This window comes from Neolamprologus brichardi, chromosome 9, assembly GCF_056152115.1.
Source record: "Neolamprologus brichardi isolate AB-2024 chromosome 9, ASM5615211v1, whole genome shotgun sequence".
In the NCBI taxonomy this organism is placed as follows: domain Eukaryota; kingdom Metazoa; phylum Chordata; class Actinopteri; order Cichliformes; family Cichlidae; genus Neolamprologus; species Neolamprologus brichardi.
This window is the reverse complement of record NC_142112.1, coordinates 17,267,643-17,290,019: the sequence shown is the minus strand read 5'-3', so window position 1 is coordinate 17,290,019 and position 22,377 is coordinate 17,267,643. Positions and strand designations below refer to the sequence as shown.

General features: G+C 46.0%; 1 protein-coding gene and 16 non-coding genes across 17 annotated transcripts in view; all 17 read left to right on the top strand.

The window, feature by feature from the left end:
- Positions 1-22,377, top strand: part of si:dkeyp-28d2.4 (B-cell receptor CD22) — a 165,397-nt gene that overhangs the window by 63,461 nt on the left and 79,559 nt on the right. The window lies entirely within an intron of this gene.
- On the top strand, positions 5,253-5,324 carry trnag-ucc (transfer RNA glycine (anticodon UCC)). Its single transcript has one exon. It is a non-coding gene; the product is annotated as a tRNA-Gly (tRNA).
- Positions 5,900-5,981, top strand: trnas-aga (transfer RNA serine (anticodon AGA)). The gene has a single exon. It is a non-coding gene; the product is annotated as a tRNA-Ser (tRNA).
- trnas-aga (transfer RNA serine (anticodon AGA)) lies at positions 7,980-8,061 on the top strand. Its single transcript has one exon. It is a non-coding gene; the product is annotated as a tRNA-Ser (tRNA).
- Positions 9,388-9,459, top strand: trnag-ucc (transfer RNA glycine (anticodon UCC)). Its single transcript has one exon. It is a non-coding gene; the product is annotated as a tRNA-Gly (tRNA).
- On the top strand, positions 10,035-10,116 carry trnas-aga (transfer RNA serine (anticodon AGA)). Its single transcript has one exon. It is a non-coding gene; the product is annotated as a tRNA-Ser (tRNA).
- Positions 11,469-11,540, top strand: trnag-ucc (transfer RNA glycine (anticodon UCC)). The gene has a single exon. It is a non-coding gene; the product is annotated as a tRNA-Gly (tRNA).
- Positions 12,116-12,197, top strand: trnas-aga (transfer RNA serine (anticodon AGA)). Its single transcript has one exon. It is a non-coding gene; the product is annotated as a tRNA-Ser (tRNA).
- On the top strand, positions 13,534-13,605 carry trnag-ucc (transfer RNA glycine (anticodon UCC)). Its single transcript has one exon. It is a non-coding gene; the product is annotated as a tRNA-Gly (tRNA).
- trnas-aga (transfer RNA serine (anticodon AGA)) lies at positions 14,181-14,262 on the top strand. Its single transcript has one exon. It is a non-coding gene; the product is annotated as a tRNA-Ser (tRNA).
- On the top strand, positions 15,615-15,686 carry trnag-ucc (transfer RNA glycine (anticodon UCC)). The gene has a single exon. It is a non-coding gene; the product is annotated as a tRNA-Gly (tRNA).
- On the top strand, positions 16,262-16,343 carry trnas-aga (transfer RNA serine (anticodon AGA)). The gene has a single exon. It is a non-coding gene; the product is annotated as a tRNA-Ser (tRNA).
- On the top strand, positions 17,696-17,767 carry trnag-ucc (transfer RNA glycine (anticodon UCC)). The gene has a single exon. It is a non-coding gene; the product is annotated as a tRNA-Gly (tRNA).
- Positions 18,343-18,424, top strand: trnas-aga (transfer RNA serine (anticodon AGA)). The gene has a single exon. It is a non-coding gene; the product is annotated as a tRNA-Ser (tRNA).
- Positions 19,777-19,848, top strand: trnag-ucc (transfer RNA glycine (anticodon UCC)). Its single transcript has one exon. It is a non-coding gene; the product is annotated as a tRNA-Gly (tRNA).
- Positions 20,424-20,505, top strand: trnas-aga (transfer RNA serine (anticodon AGA)). The gene has a single exon. It is a non-coding gene; the product is annotated as a tRNA-Ser (tRNA).
- Positions 21,858-21,929, top strand: trnag-ucc (transfer RNA glycine (anticodon UCC)). Its single transcript has one exon. It is a non-coding gene; the product is annotated as a tRNA-Gly (tRNA).

Genomic DNA, 22,377 nt, shown 5'->3' with positions numbered 1-22,377 from the left:
GTATTTGGACGTTTGTGTGCAGTATTTTGCGTATCAGCATAGCATTTGTTAGTAAAGCATTCTTCATTGCATCAGCGTGTGTGTATCACTCTTCATTGCACAAACATGTGTATGTGTATGTGTGTATGTGAGTGTGTGTGTGGATCACTTCTCAATGAATTGAATCAGCATTTTGATTTGTGTGCGTGTGTGTGTGTCATTTCTCAGTCAATCAACAAGTGCATATGTGTTCATATGTGTGTTTCTCTTGATTCTGAGTCAGTGTATGTAGATGTGTGTGTGTGTGTGTGTTTGTGTTCATCGCTTTCCTGTTCTGGTGTTCTGGGTAAACCATGGCCTGAAGCGTGCTCTGGGGTCCTGCCCTCCCCCTTTTCAGTCCGTTTGGGTCCATTGGTGCTGCTGCCCAAAGTTCTCTCCATACTGGTTCTGGCCCCAATTGAGGCAGTCCTTTTCTCCAGTGTCCTGCATCTTCTCCTTGTCCAGCTCCTCCTTAACTTGACCCTTTTTGCTTCTGTAGCTCCTTCAGGGTTTGCTCCTGTGTTGGAGCTTCTCGTCAGGTTTGGCAACCTCCTGCTCCAGCAAGCTCCGGCCTGATTTAAAGTCCTGTATCTGGGACTCTAAGCCTGACTGATGGGTTCGATTAGCAGCCAGCTCCTCCTGAGCCATGCTCAGTTTCTGCTCTGATGTCTCCAGCTCTCACTGAGGACAGAAACCTCAGAGTCTTTTCCGTACACGTCAGATTGAAGTTTATTGATGTTTTCCTTGCTTTGCTCCACGGCCTTCTGCAGCTCTGCTGTCCGGCTCTTCTCAGAGGTCAGCTCCTGGCTGAGCCCGACACCTGTGCCTTCAGCTTATGTTCTTCTGCTGCTTTTGTCCAATCTGAGGTGCCTTCTGACCTCAGTTACTCCTCGTGTCTCTGGCACGCCCTTTTTGCTGCCCGATCCTCCATGTCGGTCCGTCACTGTCCTGCACAGGTTTAATGCAGTGTTGTTAAGGTCAGCATTTTTTGCTCGGCCTCACTTTTCATCCGGGCTTAATAGGCGTCTCGTCACAGCTCTGTCAGCTGAAGCTGTCTGGAAATCTCCCCCGTGTAGTGAAACGGGCCTTGGATTTAACGTTCTCCATCTCCGCTGCATGAGATCTCTTTCCTGCAGCACTGTTGACATTCTCAGGCTGTTGTTGTGAGTCCAGCTGCTGTAGCATTTGGTCAGGGTCACATCAAAGATGGTAGAAGGGAGAGCAAAGATGGTAGAGGGGAGAGCAGGAGTCCAGGTCAGCCTCGGCTTTCCGGGCCGACAAAGCAGCCTGTAATTAAGCATAAAGAGAAAAAACAAAAACAAAACAAAAACAGACGAACAGGAAAATGATGTTGTTTTGGCTGTGTTATTCAGAGAGGGGCCAGGCCCTGTGTCAGCCTTCTCCCCCCCCTTTTTTTTGTTTTTTCTCACTATATAATCAACTCATAACCCACCAAGTTGACAGGACAGCACAGGTACACGTTAAAATTCTTAAGATCATGTTTAATAATTCAAAAAGGAATTTTATTTCATTCAGTAATCACTTATATTAATCAATCAGAAGAAGACATGTCACAATTTGACTCTTTTAACCACTAAATTTGTTGTTTCATCACTGGTTTATCATACCAGTGTCTGTCATTTTGAAGTCAAGTTGTTATCCTGCAACCCAGAGAGTTTATTTGTTAGTAGTGGATAGACTTTATCATTTAACATCAGGTGTATGTTAAGTTTCGCTGCTTTAAACTTGCTGGAAAATCTTCACGTGTTCATGAATGTAAGCTGTTTCTTCATTGCGTGTATGTGCGTTTGTGGGTGGGATATTTTAACTTTTTTCTCAAACAAGGCATTTCTCTAATTGTGTATGTTTTTAATTTTGTTTCCCAAATTTTGATTTCCCACCTTAAATAACAGCATTCCATGTCTTCAGCCAGGAATTAGAGCTTGCTTGTGAGATTCAGGGACACATGGTGCCAAAAACAATTCAGTGAAAAACTTGCCTGAAAATTTCCAGTGATGGTAGCCGATAACTGGAGGAGAAGATGTCCTTTAAGCTTCTTTTTCGGGTGGGGACAAAGTGATAGGTCAACCTGTAAAATTTTGAGCCAGAGCTTGGCATGTGTGTCGTCCCAATTTTATTAATCTATCCTTTTGCTGCTGTACTCAGGTCTCCTGGTTGAGAGAAATCCACCTGTATTAAGAGACTAAAACATTCATTTACTATTTTTCTTACAACATCCATTTAATTCATCCACCTAGATTTTATTCTCTCTCTTGGTGCATAGTTCACACAGTCAGGCAGTTGCCTTTTATGGGCATGCAAGTTTCCGGTCACTTACCCCCAACAGCTGCGAAGCCGTCTCTCCCATATCAAAACTCAGCCAAACATCAAACATTCACCGTAGTCATTCAAAACTTTATTTGTAATATTATAATCAGCAAAATCAGCGTTTTAATTACAGGCATGTATCATTATTTGCAAATTATACTTATAAAACTCAATAACACGCTAAACAGGAAGTCCTCTGTGGGCTTCACAGCAGCCACCTCATTTGCATGTTCACACACTATCTAAAAATAGCTCGCAGCGCTGCAGCGCACTGTCGTCACACACAGCCTCGTTTCACACTCAACTCTCTATCTTATTTTACAAAGACGTCTTATATTTACAATCACTCTCAGGCCTCAAAGTTTTAGCGCCTACACAATTTTGACAAATTTAAGATAACGGGTCCAACCGAAGAAAGTCCAACTTTTTTGTAATCAATTAACCAGTATCAGCCTCTAACTGTATCTGGCCTCATCTCTAAAGTCCCTAAGTCAATTTAAAGTGTCCAAAAAAGCGCAGATACCGTTCAACACGGTAAGTGGTCCAACCACTAGTTATTCTGGAGTGCCCCAAGCTCCACAGTGACCAACTGACTATCCCTCAAAGAGGACAAGGCCTAGGCGTCCCCGGCCTTGGCAAGCGTTACCTCTGAGCACTGCGCCTCCTAGTGGCCTCTAACCACCGTTCTCACAAAATTTATAATACTTTTAAACCGCCGTCAACTCTCTAAAACAAGAGTATGACTGACGCAGATGCAACGTTATGAACAATGGAGCCTCTAACTCTCAACATGGCCAACACAGATGCAATCCTTTAAACCAATGGAGCCTCTAACTCACAAAATGACCAATTCCCTATCAAACTACCTGAGCCTCTAACTCAGTATTATTTTCCTTTACCTTGAGCCTCTAACTCAGTATTATTTTCCTTTACATTGGGCCTCTAACCCAGTATTATTACTTTTAAGCTTATTTCAAGTTTCAAAACTCATGAGATTTTTCATCAAAATCAAAACAGGCCTTCACCAGTAATTTCAGTGAGTAGACTTTTAATTTATACAGTCCAATTTGGCACAGTTTGGATTTACATTCAACAGGTTGTGCCTCACCTTTAAATGTGTCGGCTTGCCCACTCACGTCAGACCACTGGCTCGTGCCTGCCCGTTCAACCACCTCGGACCGTCCAAACCTCCAAAACTTCCATCCCAATACCACAGGACGAGCCCCCAAAACTGTTACGGATTCAAATATTGGGAATGGATACAAGAGGAAAACCAAAATAACAACACTGGTCCGGCCGGGTCAAATCAAACGATGATTTAATGAACACACGCGTGGGAGATGGACACCATACACAGACAGCATCAGATCTCAAAATGGTGGAGCCTTGATCAAACTCTTATAGCCTCTAGTGGCCCCCTCCTAATCATCAGAGCCTAAACATTCTTTCTCACACAGCGCCTAAGCTACGACCTTGGCTCCCTGTTTATCTGCTCCTGATGAAATGGGGCAGTATGCTCTGTTCTCTTCTAATCAGACAAATGAGACGATGACTTTCTGTGAACAGTATTTCTTATAACTCAGCAGTATAATGCATCATAAAACAATATCATTCATTCACAATAAATCAACAGTCTAATGTAATGCAAATCAGTTTACCAAATGTAATAATTATCACCTTCTTCTAGTTCAGGAGCATAATGCAAACTGAAACTACATAATAATTCACAATCTTTAATTAGGGGTCTAACATGGCATAAAATAATATCATAATCCCACATCGTCCAGGATCCTGTCTGAGTACCGCAGATGACTGATGCGTCTGACAAATGCTGATTGCTTTGCAAGAGGACTGGCATCGGGATTGGAGGGACAGCGGATTTCACCGGGAATGGGACAACAGCAGAAATAGCTTCAAACATCACTGCATGAAAAGCACAAAGAGTGCACACATTTCATTGTTTGGAACACTGCTTTTCACTACAGCTCTTTGCATGTAAAAACTTTGCTCTTCTCCACAGCTGGCTGACGGACACGCAAAAGCGCAAGCAACAGTGGCCACAGACCCACTATGCCGGCCTTTGTACACTCTCTCCATCCAATGATAGAGAGGAAGGATACATTCACTACTTCTCGCCTCCACTATTCAAATTCAGTATTTTCACAGTGTCCTAAAAGCCTTTACACTATTTTCCAAAACGCTGCATCCAGAGCACAGTCAGGGACTGGAAGGAGAGAGTATTTTTCCCCCATATGGACTTCTCTCTTCATTGGCTCCCAATTACATCCCAAATAAAAATCCAAATACTTTCCCTCACACACAAGGTCTTGAATAATCACCACCAATTTTGTCTACAAGATCTCACAGTGCCATATCATCCCAACAGAGTGCTTTGCTCTCAGACTGCTGGCTTCCGAGGGGATTTAAAAGTACAATGGAAGGCAGAGCCATCACTTTTCAGGCCCCTCTCTGTGGAACCAGCTCCCACTTTGTATTCGGGACACAGACACTTGCTCTCATTTTTTAATTAAGCGTAAAACCTTTTTGCCAAAGTCCAATAACTTGAAAGAGGAGCCAAAGACGTCCTCGTCCCAGGTTCGTCCCAGGACAGATTCACACCTTTTCGCACCTTGTCTGCTTTGACGTGAAGAACTCGCGTGACCATTGCTACTCTCAAGGTGCTAAAAATCACGCAAGAGTTTAAATGCGTGAGAGGCCACACTTGAGTAGCAAAGAAGCTTAGCTGATGAGATTAAATGTGCAGTTTCATGAAAGCACTAGTCTTTTTAGTGATCCACCTTTTGACCAGTTTAGAACCTGCGAGTAATCACAATGCCCACCTTGTTAATTGTCCTGAAAAGCTTTATAAGCCGGACAATGAATCAGTGATGTTGCAGTCTTTCACAGCGATGGTGGTATAGTGGCGAGCATAGCTGCCTTCCAAGCAGTTGACCCGGGTTCGATTCCCGGCCATCGCAGTTGCCACTCGCAGTGCTGTTCAAGCATGCGGGCTGCGTACTGTTTTACACTAAAAACGTTCTCCGATCTTTCTGCAAATGCTTACAATGTCAGGCCAGGTGCATTCTTCATCGGCCTCGCTGCTACCGCCTGCTGTGGAAAGACACTGTTCACACAGGCTTTGAGTTCTCATCACTTCATACCTATACCTTCTTACATGAAACTGGGATTGGACACGCTACTTCTTCATAAAGACACCCAGTCCCACTTTCAATATTGTGCTGAATGCTTGGAATGAAGATAACATTTTACTAACCATGTACTGATCAGCTCTTTGCGGTGGCAAAATCATCAGCTGTGTGTGTTACTGTTCATGCAAACAAGCAAGCGAATGTCAGCCAGCTAGCTTCAACCGCAGCTGTGCTGCACCGATCTCGCGGAACTGCAAAACCACAAGCTTTCTCACCAAAGTCATGCAGCTACCGCATTTACAATCCAGCGTGGCCGTTGTTGCGCACATCCTACTTGAAAGACGTGTGGCGTAGGACTTGGAAGTCGTATGTCTTTCAAGTATGTAGCTCCACGCCTAAATGTGGTTGTTGTGGCCGAGCGGTCAAGGCGATGGACTAGAAATCCATTGGGGTCTCCCCGCACAGGTTCGAATCCTGTCGACAACGGTCAGCTGTTTTGCGGCAGTCCAGACGTTGATTTGAGAAGAAGCCACGGCATGGAGATCACCTGAGAAGGTGCCAGGAGAAAGAGCCAGGCCTTTGCTTGTGAAAATAGAGCACGCAGAAGCAATGGACCCAGCTATGTCCTGACAAAATTAGGCACATATTCAGTAAACACGGCATCCTTCAATTGGTCTCTTAGCCGCCCCAGACGTGACCCCGTGTAGTCGTCCAGAATCCTGTCTGAGTACCGCCGATGACTGATGCGTCTGACAAATGCTGATTGCTTTGCAAGAGGACTGGGATCGGGATTGGAGGGACAGCGGATTTCACCGGGAATGGGACAACAGCACAAATAGCTTCAAACATCATTGCATGAAAAGCACAAAGAGTGCACACATTTCATTGTTTGGAACACTGCTTTTCACTACAGCTCTTTGCATGTAAAAACTTTACTCTTCTACACAGCTGGCTGACGGACACGCAAAAGTGCAAGCAAGAGTGGCCACAGATCCACTATGCCGGCCTTTGTACACTCTCTCCATCTAATGATAGAGAGGAAGGATACATTCACTACTTCTAGCCTCCACTATTCAAATTCAGTATTTTCACAGTGTCCTAAAAGCTTCCACTATTTTCCAAAACGCTGCATCCAGAGCACAGTCAGGGACTGGAAGGAGAGAGTATTTTTCCCCCATATGGACTTCTCTCTTCATTGGCTCCCAATTACATCCCAAATAAAAATCCAAATGCTTTCCCTCACACACAAGGTCTTGAATAATCACCACCAATTTTGTCTACAAGATCTCACAGTGCCATATCATCCCAACAGAGTGCTTTGCTCTCAGACTGCTGGCTTCCGAGGGGATTTAAAAGTACAATGGAAGGCAGAGCCATCACTTTTCAGGCCCCTCTCTGTGGAACCAGCTCCCACTTTGTATTCGGGACACAGACACTTGCTCTCATTTTTTAATTAAGCGTAAAACCTTTTTGCCAAAGTCCAATAACTTGAAAGAGGAGCCAAAGACGTCCTCGTCCCAGATTCGTCCCAAGACAGATCCACACCTTTTCGCACCTTGTCTGCTTTGACGTGAAGAACTCGCGTGACCATTGCGACTCTCAAGGTGCTAAAAGTCACGCAAGAGTTTAAATGCGTGAGAGGCCACACTTGAGTAGCAAAGAAGCTTAGCTGATGAGATTAAATGTGCAGTTGCATGAAAGCACTAGTCTTTTTAGTGATCCACCTTTTGACCAGTTTAGAACCTGACAAGCGAGTAATCACAATGCCCACCTTGTTAAGTGTCCTGAAAAGCTTTATAAGCCGGACAATGAATCAGTCATGTTGCAGTCTTTCACAGCGATGGTTGTATAGTGGCGAGCATAGCTGCCTTCCAAGCAGTTGACCCGGATTCGATTCCCGGCCATCGCAGTTGCCACTCGCAGTGCTGCTCAAGCATGTGGGCTGCGTACTGTTTTACACTAAAAACGTTCTCCGCTCTTTCTGCAAATGCTTACAATGTCAGGCCAGGTGCATTCTTCATCGGCCTCGCTGCTACCGCTTGCTGTGGAAAGACACTCTTCACACAGGCTTTGAGTTCTCATCACTTCATACCTATACCTTCTTACATGAAACTGGGATTGGACACGCTACTTCTTCATAAAGACACCCAGTCCCACTTTAAATATTGTGCTGAATGCTTGGAATGAAGATAACATTTTACTAACCATGTACTGATCAGCTCTTTGCAGTGGCAAAATCATCAGCTGTGTGTGTTACTGTTCACGCAAACAAGCAAGCGAATGTCAGCCAGCTAGCTTCAACCGCAGCTGTGCTGCACCCATCTCACGGAACTGCAAAACCACAAGCTTTCGCACCAAAGTCATGCAGCTACCGCATTTACAATCCAGCGTGGCCGTTGTTGTGCACATCCTACTTGAAAGACGTGTGGCGTAGGACTTGGAAGACGTATGTCTTTCAAGTATGTAGTTCCACGGCCAAATGTGGTTGTTGTGGCCGAGCGGTCAAGGCGATGGACTAGAAATCCATTGGGGTCTCCCCGCACAGCTTCGAATCCTGTCGACAACGGTCAGCTGTTTTGCGGCAGTCCAGACGTTGATTTGAGAAGAAGCCACGGCATGGAGATCACCTGAGAAAGAGCCAGGCCTTTGCTTGTGAAAATAGAGCACGCAGAAGCAATGGACCCAGCTATGTCCTGACAAAATTAGGCACATATTCAGTAAACGTGGCATCCTTCAATTGGTCTCTTAGCCGCCCCGTGTAGTCGTCCAGGATCCTGTCTGAGTACCGCCGATGACTGATGCGTCTGACAAATGCTGATTGTTTTGCAAGAGGACTGGGATCGGGATTGGAGGGACAGCGGATTTCACCGGGAATGGGACAACAGCACAAATAGCTTCAAACATCACTGCATGAAAAGCACAAAGACTGCACACATTTCATTGTTTGGAACACTGCTTTTCACTACAGCTCTTTGCATGTAAAAACTTTACTCTTCTCCACAGCTGGCTGACGGACACGCAAAAGCGCAAGCAACAGTGGCCACAGACCCACTATGCCGGCCTTTGTACACTCTCTCCATCTAATGATAGAGAGGAAGGATACATTCACTACTTCTAGCGTCCACTATTCAAATTCAGTATTTTCACAGTGTCCTAATAGCTTCCACTATTTTCCAAAACGCTGCATCCAGAGCACAGTCAGGGACTGGAAGGAGGGAGTATTTTTCCCCCATATGGACTTCTCTCTTCATTGGCTCCCAATTACATCCCAAATAAAAATCCAAATGCTTTCCCTCACACACAAGGTCTTGAATAATCACCACCAATTTTGTCTACAAGATCTCACAGTGCCATATCATCCCAACAGAGTGCTTTGCTCTCAGACTGCTGGCTTCCGAGGGGATTTAAAAGTACAATGGAAGGCAGAGCCATCACTTTTCAGGCCCCTCTCTGTGGAACCAGCTCCCACTTTGTATTCGGGACACAGACACTTGCTCTCATTTTTTAATTAAGCGTAAAACCTTTTTGCCAAAGTCCAATAACTTGAAAGAGGAGCCAAAGACGTCCTCGTCCCAGATTCGTCCCAAGACAGATTCACACCTTTTCGCACCTTGTCTGCTTTGACGTGAAGAACTCGCGTGACCATTGCGGCTCTCAAGGTGCTAAAAATCACACGAGAGTTTAAATGCGTGAGAGGCCACACTTGAGTAGCAAAGAAGCTCAGCTGATGAGATTAAATGTGCAGTTGCATGAAAGCACTAGTCTTTTTAGTGATCCACCTTTTGACCAGTTTAGAACCTGACAAGCGAGTAATCACAATGCCCACCTTGTTAAGTGTCCTGAAAAGCTTTATAAGCCGGACAATGAATCAGTCATGTTGCAGTCTTTCACAGCGATGGTGGTATAGTGGCGAGCATAGCTGCCTTCCAAGCAGTTGACCCGGGTTCGATTCCCGGCCATCGCACTTTCCACTCGCAGTGCTGCTCAAGCATGTGGGCTGCGTACTGTTTTACACTAAAAACGTTCTCCGCTCTTTCTGCAAATGCTTACAATGTCAGGCCAGGTGCATTCTTCATCGGCCTCGCTGCTACCGCTTGCTGTGGAAAGACACTCTTCACAAAGGCTTTGGGTTCTCATCACTTCATACCTATACCTTCTTACATGAAACTGGGATTGGACACGCTACTTCTTCATAAAGACACCCAGTCCCACTTTAAATATTGTGCTGAATGTTTGGAATGAAGATAACATTTTACTAACCATGTACTGATCAGCTCTTTGCGGTGGCAAAATCATCAGCTGTGTGTGTTACTGTTCATGCAAACAAGCAAGCGAATGTCAGCCAGCTAGCTTCAACCGCAGCTGTGCTGCACCCATCTCACGGAACTGCAAAACCACAAGCTTTCGCACCAAAGTCATGCAGCTACCGCATTTACAATCCAGCGTGGCCGTTGTTGTGCACATCCTACTTGAAAGACGTGTGGCGTAGGACTTGGAAGACGTATGTCTTTCAAGTATGTAGTTCCACGGCCAAATGTGGTTGTTGTGGCCGAGCGGTCAAGGCGATGGACTAGAAATCCATTGGGGTCTCCCCGCACAGGTTCGAATCCTGTCGACAACGGTCAGCTGTTTTGCGGCAGTCCAGACGTTGATTTGAGAAGAAGCCACGGCATGGAGATCACCTGAGAAAGAGCCAGGCCTTTGCTTGTGAAAATAGAGCACGCAGAAGCAATGGACCCAGCTATGTCCTGACAAAATTAGGCACATATTCAGTAAACGTGGCATCCTTCAATTGGTCTTTTAGCCACCCCAGACGTGACCCCGTGTAGTCGTCCAGAATCCTGTCTGAGTACCGCCGATGACTGATGCGTCTGACAAATGCTGATTGCTTTGCAAGAGGACTGGGATCGGGATTGGAGGGACAGCGGATTTCACCGGGAATGGGACAACAGCACAAATAGCTTCAAACATCACTGCATGAAAAGCACAAAGAGTGCACACATTTCATTGTTTGGAACACTGCTTTTCACTACAGCTCTTTGCATGTAAAAACTTTACTCTTCTCCACAGCTGGCTGACGGACACGCAAAAGTGCAAGCAAGAGTGGCCACAGACGCACTATGCCGGCCTTTGTACACTCTCTCCATCTAATGATAGAGAGGAAGGATACATTCACTACTTATAGCCTCCACTATTCAAATTCAGTATTTTCACAGTGTCCTAAAAGCTTCCTGAAAGGCCTTTACACAGTTTTCCAAAACGCTGCATCCAGAGCACAGTCAGGGACTGGAAGGAGAGAGTATTTTTCCCCCATATGGACTTCTTTCTTCATTGGCTCCCAATTACATCCCAAATAAAAATCCAAATGCTTTCCCTCACACACAAGGTCTTGAATAATCACCACCAATTTTGTCTACAAGATCTCACATTGCCATATCATCCCAACAGAGTGCTTTGCTCTCAGACTGCTGGCTTCCGAGGGGATTTAAAAGTACAATGGAAGGCAGAGCCATCACTTTTCAGGCCCCTCTCTGTGGAACCAGCTCCCACTTTGTATTCGGGACACAGACACTTGCTCTCATTTTTTAATTAAGCGTAAAACCTTTTTGCCAAAGTCCAATAACTTGAAAGAGGAGCCAAAGACGTCTTCGTCCCAGATTCGTCCCAAGACAGACTCACACCTTTTCGCACCTTGTCTGCTGTGACGTGAAGAACTCGCGTGACCATTGCGACTCTCAAGGTGCTAAAAATCACGCAAGACTTTAAATGCGTGAGAGGACACACTTGAGTAGCAAAGAAGCTCAGCTGATGAGATTAAATGTGCAGTTGCATGAAAGCACTAGTCTTTTTAGTGATCCACCTTTTGACCAGTTTAGAACCTGACAAGCGAGTAATCACAATGCCCACCTTGTTAAGTGTCCTGAAAAGCTTTATAAGCTGGACAATGAATCAGTGATGTTGCAGTCTTTCACAGTGATGGTGGTATAGTGGCGAGCATAGCTGCCTTCCAAGCAGTTGACCCGGGTTCGATTCCCGGCCATCGCAGTTGCCACTCGCAGTGCTGCTCAAGCATGTGGGCTGCGTACTGTTTTACACTAAAAACGTTCTCCGCTCTTTCTGCAAATGCTTACAATGTCAGGCCAGGTGCATTCTTCATCGGCCTCGCTGCTACCGCTTGCTGTGGAAAGACACTCTTCACACAGGCTTTGGGTTCTCATCACTTCATACCTATACCTTCTTACATGAAACTGGGATTGGACACGCTACTTCTTCATAAAGACACCCAGTCCCACTTTAAATATTGTGCTGAATGTTTGGAATGAAGATAACATTTTACTAACCATGTACTGATCAGCTCTTTGCGGTGGCAAAATCATCAGCTGTGTGTGTTACTGTTCACGCAAACAAGCAAGCGAATGTCAGCCAGCTAGCTTCAACCGCAGCTGTGCTGCACCCATCTCACGGAACTGCAAAACCACAAGCTTTCGCACCAAAGTCATGCAGCTACCGCATTTACAATCCAGCGTGGCCGTTGTTGTGCACATCCTACTTGAAAGACGTGTGGCGTAGGACTTGGAAGACGTATGTCTTTCAAGTATGTAGTTCCACAGCCAAATGTGGTTGTTGTGGCCGAGCGGTCAAGGCGATGGACTAGAAATCCATTGGGGTCTCCCCGCACAGGTTCGAATCCTGTCGACAACGGTCAGCTGTTTTGCGGCAGTCCAGACGTTGATTTGAGAAGAAGCCACGGCATGGAGATCACCTGAGAAAGAGCCAGGCCTTTGCTTGTGAAAATAGAGCACGCAGAAGCAATGGACCCAGCTATGTCCTGACAAAATTAGGCACATATTCAGTAAACGTGGCATCCTTCAATTGGTCTCTTAGCCACCCCAGACGTCCAGGATCCTGTCTGAGTACCGCCAATGACTGATGCGTCTGACAAATGCTGATTGCTTTGCAAGAGGACTGGCATCGGGATTGGAGGGACAGCGCATTTCACCGGGAATGGGACAACAGCAGAAATAGCTTCAAACATCACTGCATGAAAAGCACAAAGAGTGCACACATTTCATTGTTTGGAACACTGCTTTTCACTACAGCTCTTTGCATGTAAAAACTTTGCTCTTCTCCACAGCTGGCTGACGGACACGCAAAAGTGCAAGCAAGAGTGGCCACAGACCCACTATGACGGCCTTTGTACACTCTCTCCATCTAATGATAGAGAGGAAGGATACATTCACTGCTTCTAGCCTCCACTATTCAAATTCAGTATTTTCACAGTGTCCTAAAAGCTTCCTGAAAGGCCTTTACACAGTTTTCCAAAACGCTGCATCCAGAGCACAGTCAGGGACTGGAAGGAGAGAGTATTTTTCCCCCATATGGACTTCTCTCTTCATTGGCTCCCAATTACATCCCAAATAAAAATCCAAATGCTTTCCCTCACACACAAGGTCTTGAATAATCACCACCAATTTTGTCTACAAGATCTCACAGTGCCATATCATCCCAACAGAGTGCTTTGCTCTCAGACTGCTGGCTTCCGAGGGGATTTAAAAGTACAATGGAAGGCAGAGCCATCACTTTTCAGGCCCCTCTCTGTGGAACCAGCTCCCACTTTGTATTCGGGACACAGACACTTGCTCTCATTTTTTAATTAAGCGTAAAACCTTTTTGCCAAAGTCCAATAACTTGAAAGAGGAGCCAAAGACGTCCTCGTCCCAGATTCGTCCCAAGACAGATCCACACCTTTTCGCACCTTGTCTGCTGTGACGTGAATAACTCGCGTTACTATTGCAACTCTCAAGGTGCTAAAAGTCACGCAAGAGTTTAAATGCGTGAGAGGCCACACTTGAGTAGCAAAGAAGCTTAGCTGATGAGATTAAATGTGCAGTTTCATGAAAGCACTAGTCTTTTTAGTGATCCACCTTTTGACCAGTTTAGAACCTGACAAGCGAGTAATCACAATGCCCACCTTGTTAAGTGTCCTGAAAAGCTTTATAAGCCAGACAATGAATCAGTGATGTTGCAGTCTTTCACAGCGATGGTGGTATAGTGGCGAGCATAGCTGCCTTCCAAGCAGTTGACCCGGGTTCGATTCCCGGCCATCGCAGTTGCCACTCGCAGTGCTGTTCAAGCATGTGGGCTGCGTACTGTTTTACACTAAAAACGTTCTCCGATCTTTCTGCAAATGCTTACAATGTCAGGCCAGGTGCATTCTTCATCGGCCTCGCTGCTACCGCTTGCTGTGGAAAGACACTCTTCACACAGGCTTTGGGTTCTCATCACTTCATACCTATACCTTCTTACATGAAACTGGGATTGGACACGCTACTTCTTCATAAAGACACCCAGTCCCACTTTAAATATTGTGCTGAATGTTTGGAATGAAGATAACATTTTACTAACCATGTACTGATCAGCTCTTTGCGGTGGCAAAATCATCAGCTGTGTGTGTTACTGTTCACGCAAACAAGCAAGCGAATGTCAGCCAGCTAGCTTCAACCGCAGCTGTGCTGCACCCATCTCACGGAACTGCAAAACCACAAGCTTTCGCACCAAAGTCATGCAGCTACCGCATTTACAATCCAGCGTGGCCGTTGTTGTGCACATCCTACTTGAAAGACGTGTGGCGTAGGACTTGGAAGACGTATGTCTTTCAAGTATGTAGTTCCACGGCCAAATGTGGTTGTTGTGGCCGAGCGGTCAAGGCGATGGACTAGAAATCCATTGGGGTCTCCCCCCACAGGTTCGAATCCTGTCGACAACGGTCAGCTGTTTTGCGGCAGTCCAGACGTTGATTTGAGAAGAAGCCACGGCATGGAGATCACCTGAGAAAGAGCCAGGCCTTTGCTTGTGAAAATAGAGCACGCAGAAGCAATGGACCCAGCTATGTCCTGACAAAATTAGGCACATATTCAGTAAACGTGGCATCCTTCAATTGGTCTTTTAGCCACCCCAGACGTGACCCCGTGTAGTCGTCCAGGATCCTGTCTGAGTACCGCCGATGACTGATGCGTCTGACAAATGCTGATTGCTTTGCAAGAGGACTGGGATCGGGATTGGAGGGACAGCGGATTTCACCGGGAATGGGACAACAGCACAAATAGCTTCAAACATCACTGCATGAAAAGCACAAAGACTGCACACATTTCATTGTTTGGAACACTGCTTTTCACTACAGCTCTTTGCATGTAAAAACTTTACTCTTCTCCACAGCTGGCTGACGGACACGCAAAAGTGCAAGCAAGAGTGGCCACACACCCACTATGCCGGCCTTTGTACACTCTCTCCATCTAATGATAGAGAGGAAGGATACATTCACTGCTTCTAGCCTCCACTATTCAAATTCAGTATTTTCACAGTGTCCTAAAAGCTTCCTGAAAGGCCTTTACACAGTTTTCCAAAACGCTGCATCCAGAGCACAGTCAGGGACTGGAAGGAGAGAGTATTTTTCCCCCATATGGACTTCTCTCTTCATTGGCTCCCAATTACATCCCAAATAAAAATCCAAATGCTTTCCCTCACACACAAGGTCTTGAATAATCACCACCAATTTTGTCTACAAGATCTCACATTGCCATATCATCCCAACAGAGTGCTTTGCTCTCAGACTGCTGGCTTCCGAGGGGATTTAAAAGTACAATGGAAGGCAGAGCCATCACTTTTCAGGCCCCTCTCTGTGGAACCAGCTCCCACTTTGTATTCGGGACACAGACACTTGCTCTCATTTTTTAATTAAGCGTAAAACCTTTTTGCCAAAGTCCAATAACTTGAAAGAGGAGCCAAAGACGTCCTCGTCCCAGATTCGTCCCAAGACAGATCCACACCTTTTCGCACCTTGTCTGCTGTGACGTGAATAACTCGCGTTACCATTGCGACTCTCAAGGTGCTAAAAGTCACGCAAGAGTTTAAATGCGTGAGAGGCCACACTTGAGTAGCAAAGAAGCTTAGCTGATGAGATTAAATGTGCAGTTGCATGAAAGCACTAGTCTTTTTAGTGATCCACCTTTTGACCAGTTTAGAACCTGACAAGCGAGTAATCACAATGCCCACCTTGTTAAGTGTCCTGAAAAGCTTTATAAGCCAGACAATGAATCAGTGATGTTGCAGTCTTTCACAGCGATGGTTGTATAGTGGCGAGCATAGCTGCCTTCCAAGCAGTTGACCCGGGTTCGATTCCCGGCCATCGCAGTTGCCACTCGCAGTGCTGCTCAAGCATGTTGGCTGCGTACTGTTTTACACTAAAAACGTTCTCCGCTCTTTCTGCAAATGCTTACAATGTCAGGCCAGGTGCATTCTTCATCGGCCTCGCTGCTACCGCTTGCTGTGGAAAGACACTCTTCACACAGGCTTTGGGTTCTCATCACTTCATACCTATACCTTCTTACATGAAACTGGGATTGGACACGCTACTTCTTCATAAAGACACCCAGTCCCACTTTAAATATTGTGCTGAATGTTTGGAATGAAGATAACATTTTACTAACCATGTACTGATCAGCTCTTTGCGGTGGCAAAATCATCAGCTGTGTGTGTTACTGTTCACGCAAACAAGCAAGCGAATGTCAGCCAGCTAGCTTCAACCGCAGCTGTGCTGCACCCATCTCACGGAACTGCAAAACCACAAGCTTTCGCACCAAAGTCATGCAGCTACCGCATTTACAATCCAGCGTGGCCGTTGTTGTGCACATCCTACTTGAAAGACGTGTGGCGTAGGACTTGGAAGACGTATGTCTTTCAAGTATGTAGTTCCACGGCCAAATGTGGTTGTTGTGGCCGAGCGGTCAAGGCGATGGACTAGAAATCCATTGGGGTCTCCCCGCACAGGTTCGAATCCTGTCGACAACGGTCAGCTGTTTTGCGGCAGTCCAGACGTTGATTTGAGAAGAAGCCACGGCATGGAGATCACCTGAGAAAGAGCCAGGCCTTTGCTTGTGAAAATAGAGCACGCAGAAGCAATGGACCCAGCTATGTCCTGACAAAATTAGGCACATATTCAGTAAACGTGGCATCCTTCAATTGGTCTTTTAGCCACCCCAGACGTGCCCCCGTGTAGTCGTCCAGAATCCTGTCTGTGTACCGCCGATGACTGATGCGTCTGACAAATGCTGATTGCTTTGCAAGAGGACTGGGATCGGGATTGGAGGGACAGCGGATTTCACCGGGAATGGGACAACAGCACAAATAGCTTCAAACATCACTGCATGAAAAGCACAAAGACTGCACACATTTCATTGTTTGGAACACTGCTTTTCACTACAGCTCTTTGCATGTAAAAACTTTACTCTTCTCCACAGCTGGCTGACGGACACGCAAAAGCGCAAGCAAGAGTGGCCACACACCCACTATGCCGGCCTTTGTACACTCTCTCCATCTAATGATAGAGAGGAAGGATACATTCACTACTTATAGCCTCCACTATTCAAATTCAGTATTTTCACAGTGTCCTAAAAGCTTCCTGAAAGGCCTTTACACAGTTTTCCAAAACGCTGCATCCAGAGCACAGTCAGGGACTGGAAGGAGAGAGTATTTTTCCCCCATATGGACTTCTTTCTTCATTGGCTCCCAATTACATCCCAAATAAAAATCCAAATGCTTTCCCTCACACACAAGGTCTTGAATAATCACCACCAATTTTGTCTACAAGATCTCACATTGCCATATCATCCCAACAGAGTGCTTTGCTCTCAGACTGCTGGCTTCCGAGGGGATTTAAAAGTACAATGGAAGGCAGAGCCATCACTTTTCAGGCCCCTCTCTGTGGAACCAGCTCCCACTTTGTATTCGGGACACAGACACTTGCTCTCATTTTTTAATTAAGCGTAAAACCTTTTTGCCAAAGTCCAATAACTTGAAAGAGGAGCCAAAGACGTCTTCGTCCCAGATTCGTCCCAAGACAGATTCACACCTTTTCGCACCTTGTCTGCTGTGACGTGAAGAACTCGCGTTACCATTGCGACTCTCAAGGTGCTAAAAGTCACGCAAGAGTTTAAATGCGTGAGAGGCCACACTTGAGTAGCAAAGAAGCTTAGCTGATGAGATTAAATGTGCAGTTGCATGAAAGCACTAGTCTTTTTAGTGATCCACCTTTTGACCAGTTTAGAACCTGACAAGCGAGTAATCACAATGCCCACCTTGTTAAGTGTCCTGAAAAGCTTTATAAGCCGGACAATGAATCAGTCATGTTGCAGTCTTTCACAGTGATGGTGGTATAGTGGCGAGCATAGCTGCCTTCCAAGCAGTTGACCCGGGTTCGATTCCCGGCCATCGCAGTTTCCACTTGCAGTGCTGCTCAAGCATGTGGGCTGCGTACCGTTTTACACTAAAAACGTTCTCCGCTCTTTCTGCAAATGCTTACAATGTCAGGCCAGGTGCATTCTTCATCGGCCTCGCTGCTACCGCTTGCTGTGGAAAGACACTCTTCACACAGGCTTTGGGTTCTCATCACTTCATACCTATACCTTCTTACATGAAACTGGGATTGGACACGCTACTTCTTCATAAAGACACCCAGTCCCACTTTAAATATTGTGCTGAATGTTTGGAATGAAGATAACATTTTACTAACCATGTACTGATCAGCTCTTTGCGGTGGCAAAATCATCAGCTGTGTGTGTTACTGTTCATGCAAACAAGCAAGCGAATGTCAGCCAGCTAGCTTCAACCGCAGCTGTGCTGCACCCATCTCACGGAACTGCAAAACCACAAGCTTTCGCACCAAAGTCATGCAGCTACCGCATTTACAATCCAGCGTGGCCGTTGTTGTGCACATCCTACTTGAAAGACGTGTGGCGTAGGACTTGGAAGACGTATGTCTTTCAAGTATGTAGTTCCACGGCCAAATGTGGTTGTTGTGGCCGAGCGGTCAAGGCGATGGACTAGAAATCCATTGGGGTCTCCCCGCACAGATTCGAATCCTGTCGACAACGGTCAGCTGTTTTGCGGCAGTCCAGACGTTGATTTGAGAAGAAGCCACGGCATGGAGATCACCTGAGAAAGAGCCAGGCCTTTGCTTGTGAAAATAGAGCACGCAGAAGCAATGGACCCAGCTATGTCCTGACAAAATTAGGCACATATTCAGTAAACGTGGCATCCTTCAATTGGTCTTTTAGCCACCCCAGACGTGCCCCCGTGTAGTCGTCCAGAATCCTGTCTGAGTACCGCCGATGACTGATGCGTCTGACAAATGCTGATTGCTTTGCAAGAGGACTGGGATCGGGATTGGAGGGACAGCGGATTTCACCGGGAATGGGACAACAGCACAAATAGCTTCAAACATCACTGCATGAAAAACACAAAGACTGCACACATTTCATTGTTTGGAACACTGCTTTTCACTACAGCTCTTTGCATGTAAAAACTTTACTCTTCTCCACAGCTGGCTGACGGACACGCAAAAGTGCAAGCAAGAGTGGCCACAGACCCACTATGCCGGCCTTTGTACACTCTCTCCATCTAATGATAGAGAGGAAGGATACATTCACTACTTATAGCCTCCACTATTCAAATTCAGTATTTTCACAGTGTCCTAAAAGCTTCCTGAAAGGCCTTTACACAGTTTTCCAAAACGCTGCATCCAGAGCACAGTCAGGGACTGGAAGGAGAGAGTATTTTTCCCCCATATGGACTTCTTTCTTCATTGGCTCCCAATTACATCCCAAATAAAAATCCAAATGCTTTCCCTCACACACAAGGTCTTGAATAATCACCACCAATTTTGTCTACAAGATCTCACATTGCCATATCATCCCAACAGAGTGCTTTGCTCTCAGACTGCTGGCTTCCGAGGGGATTTAAAAGTACAATGGAAGGCAGAGCCATCACTTTTCAGGCCCCTCTCTGTGGAACCAGCTCCCACTTTGTATTCGGGACACAGACACTTGCTCTCATTTTTTAATTAAGCGTAAAACCTTTTTGCCAAAGTCCAATAACTTGAAAGAGGAGCCAAAGACGTCTTCGTCCCAGATTCGTCCCAAGACAGATTCACACCTTTTCGCACCTTGTCTGCTGTGACGTGAAGAACTCGCGTGACCATTGCGACTCTCAAGGTGCTAAAAATCACGCAAGACTTTAAATGCGTGAGAGGACACACTTGAGTAGCAAAGAAGCTCAGCTGATGAGATTAAATGTGCAGTTGCATGAAAGCACTAGTCTTTTTAGTGATCCACCTTTTGACCAGTTTAGAACCTGACAAGCGAGTAATCACAATGCCCACCTTGTTAAGTGTCCTGAAAAGCTTTATAAGCCGGACAATGAATCAGTCATGTTGCAGTCTTTCACAGCGATGGTGGTATAGTGGCGAGCATAGCTGCCTTCCAAGCAGTTGACCCGGGTTCGATTCCCGGCCATCGCAGTTTCCACTTGCAGTGCTGCTCAAGCATGTGGGCTGCGTACTGTTTTACACTAAAAATGTTCTCCGCTCTTTCTGCAAATGCTTACAATGTCAGGCCAGGTGCATTCTTCATCGGCCTCGCTGCTACCGTTTGCTGTGGAAAGACACTCTTCACACAGGCTTTGAGTTCTCATCACTTCATACCTATACCTTCTTACATGAAACTGGGATTGGACACGCTACTTCTTCATAAAGACACCCAGTCCCACTTTAAATATTGTGCTGAATGTTTGGAATGAAGATAACATTTTACTAACCATGTACTGATCAGCTCTTTGCGGTGGCAAAATCATCAGCTGTGTGTGTTACTGTTCATGCAAACAAGCAAGCGAATGTCAGCCAGCTAGCTTCAACCGCAGCTGTGCTGCACCCATCTCACGGAACTGCAAAACCACAAGCTTTCGCACCAAAGTCATGCAGCTACCGCATTTACAATCCAGCGTGGCCGTTGTTGTGCACATCCTACTTGAAAGACGTGTGGCGTAGGACTTGGAAGACGTATGTCTTTCAAGTATGTAGTTCCACGGCCAAATGTGGTTGTTGTGGCCGAGCGGTCAAGGCGATGGACTAGAAATCCATTGGGGTCTCCCCGCACAGATTCGAATCCTGTCGACAACGGTCAGCTGTTTTGCGGCAGTCCAGACGTTGATTTGAGAAGAAGCCACGGCATGGAGATCACCTGAGAAAGAGCCAGGCCTTTGCTTGTGAAAATAGAGCACGCAGAAGCAATGGACCCAGCTATGTCCTGACAAAATTAGGCACATATTCAGTAAACGTGGCATCCTTCAATTGGTCTTTTAGCCACCCCAGACGTGCCCCCGTGTAGTCGTCCAGAATCCTGTCTGAGTACCGCCGATGACTGATGCGTCTGACAAATGCTGATTGCTTTGCAAGAGGACTGGGATCGGGATTGGAGGGACAGCGGATTTCACCGGGAATGGGACAACAGCACAAATAGCTTCAAACATCACTGCATGAAAAACACAAAGACTGCACACATTTCATTGTTTGGAACACTGCTTTTCACTACAGCTCTTTGCATGTAAAAACTTTACTCTTCTCCACAGCTGGCTGACGGACACGCAAAAGTGCAAGCAAGAGTGGCCACAGACCCACTATGCCGGCCTTTGTACACTCTCTCCATCTAATGATAGAGAGGAAGGATACATTCACTACTTATAGCCTCCACTATTCAAATTCAGTATTTTCACAGTGTCCTAAAAGCTTCCTGAAAGGCCTTTACACAGTTTTCCAAAACGCTGCATCCAGAGCACAGTCAGGGACTGGAAGGAGAGAGTATTTTTCCCCCATATGGACTTCTTTCTTCATTGGCTCCCAATTACATCCCAAATAAAAATCCAAATGCTTTCCCTCACACACAAGGTCTTGAATAATCACCACCAATTTTGTCTACAAGATCTCACATTGCCATATCATCCCAACAGAGTGCTTTGCTCTCAGACTGCTGGCTTCCGAGGGGATTTAAAAGTACAATGGAAGGCAGAGCCATCACTTTTCAGGCCCCTCTCTGTGGAACCAGCTCCCACTTTGTATTCGGGACACAGACACTTGCTCTCATTTTTTAATTAAGCGTAAAACCTTTTTGCCAAAGTCCAATAACTTGAAAGAGGAGCCAAAGACGTCTTCGTCCCAGATTCGTCCCAAGACAGATTCACACCTTTTCGCACCTTGTCTGCTGTGACGTGAAGAACTCGCGTGACCATTGCGACTCTCAAGGTGCTAAAAATCACGCAAGACTTTAAATGCGTGAGAGGACACACTTGAGTAGCAAAGAAGCTCAGCTGATGAGATTAAATGTGCAGTTGCATGAAAGCACTAGTCTTTTTAGTGATCCACCTTTTGACCAGTTTAGAACCTGACAAGCGAGTAATCACAATGCCCACCTTGTTAAGTGTCCTGAAAAGCTTTATAAGCCGGACAATGAATCAGTCATGTTGCAGTCTTTCACAGCGATGGTGGTATAGTGGCGAGCATAGCTGCCTTCCAAGCAGTTGACCCGGGTTCGATTCCCGGCCATCGCAGTTTCCACTTGCAGTGCTGCTCAAGCATGTGGGCTGCGTACTGTTTTACACTAAAAATGTTCTCCGCTCTTTCTGCAAATGCTTACAATGTCAGGCCAGGTGCATTCTTCATCGGCCTCGCTGCTACCGTTTGCTGTGGAAAGACACTCTTCACACAGGCTTTGAGTTCTCATCACTTCATACCTATACCTTCTTACATGAAACTGGGATTGGACACGCTACTTCTTCATAAAGACACCCAGTCCCACTTTAAATATTGTGCTGAATGTTTGGAATGAAGATAACATTTTACTAACCATGTACTGATCAGCTCTTTGCGGTGGCAAAATCATCAGCTGTGTGTGTTACTGTTCATGCAAACAAGCAAGCGAATGTCAGCCAGCTAGCTTCAACCGCAGCTGTGCTGCACCCATCTCACGGAACTGCAAAACCACAAGCTTTCGCACCA